General features: G+C 46.3%; 1 pseudogene; it reads left to right on the top strand.

The window, feature by feature from the left end:
* Positions 1-60: 60 nt before the first annotated feature.
* LOC109363775 lies at positions 61-670 on the top strand (annotated as a pseudogene).
* Positions 671-1,284: the final 614 nt, after the last annotated feature.

Below are 1,284 nucleotides of genomic sequence, written 5' to 3' on the forward strand. Positions count from 1 at the left end.
ATGACAGCTGCACAGGTCTTTTTCTTTCTCTTCTTCATCTCAGCAGAGTATTGCATTCTCACCATCATGTCCTATGACCGCTACGTTGCCATCTGCAAGCCCCTGCACTACGGGACCTTGATGGACAGCAGAGCTTGTGCCACCATGGCAGCAGCTGCCTGGGCCAATGGGGCTCTCTATTCCCTGCTGCACACTGCCAACACATTTTCACTGCCTCTCTGCCACGGCAATGCTGTGGACCAGTTTTTCTGTGAAATCTCTCAGATCGTCAAGCTGTCCTGCTCACAGTCCTACCTCAGAGAAATTTGGCTTCTTGTGGTCAGTGCCTCTTTAGCCTTTGGGTGTTTTGTATTCATTGTTGTGTCCTATGTGCAGATCTTCAGGGCTGTGCTGAGGATGCCTTCTGAGCAGGGACGGCACAAAGCCTTCTCCACGTGCCTCCCTCACCTGGCTGTAGTCTCCCTCTTTCTCAGCACTGGTATATCTGCCAATCTGAGGCCGCCCTCTCTTTCCTCCCCATCCGTGGACCCGATGGTGTCATTTCTGTTCTCCAACACTGAACCCCCTCATCTACAGCATGAGGAACCAGGAGCTCAGGGATGCAGTGAGGAAAATGATGCCCTGCTCACATTTCAGCAGGCATAAACTTCTCACCTGTCTATTCAAATGACTCCCACTCTGTCCCATAACTCACCTATAACATGTTTTTTAATGTTTATATTAAGTAATTACATTTATAGGTACATTTATCTTTGTGATACATATATATATATCTGTGTGTGTAATTATCATTAGAGGTTATTATGTTTCTGTACATGTGTTATGATTCCTTTCACTTCTAGTGAGGCATCACCCTGGTCTCTTTCTGCTGGAGCCCATACAGACTCTTGGTCACTGCTGACTTCCTAAATTAACACTGCATTCCAGTTCGTTATTTCTCTTCTTGCTGTCAGACCCAGTCTGTTGTGTCACTCCAGCTCAGGTAATGATTCACTTCTGAATGCTTTGGTCATTTGCAGAACTCCAGACCATTCCAGTAACAGCTCTCTGCATCCCAAAGTGAAGGCTGCTAAGTTACAGATGCACACTTATCTACCAGGTGCCAGTTGTAAGCAAAGAAACAATCAAACTCCATAAAATACAGAGTAGTTCTAAAGCAGGTGTGTTTAAATCAGGGCTGTGCACACGCCGCATGCAGAGGGGATATTTCTGCCTAACTTCCATACCGGAAGGCAAGAAATGCACGTTACTTACAGAGCAGGCTGCTTACATATGCATTAGATG

This window comes from Meleagris gallopavo, chromosome Z, assembly GCF_000146605.3.
Source record: "Meleagris gallopavo isolate NT-WF06-2002-E0010 breed Aviagen turkey brand Nicholas breeding stock chromosome Z, Turkey_5.1, whole genome shotgun sequence".
Taxonomy (NCBI): Eukaryota; Metazoa; Chordata; class Aves; order Galliformes; family Phasianidae; genus Meleagris; species Meleagris gallopavo.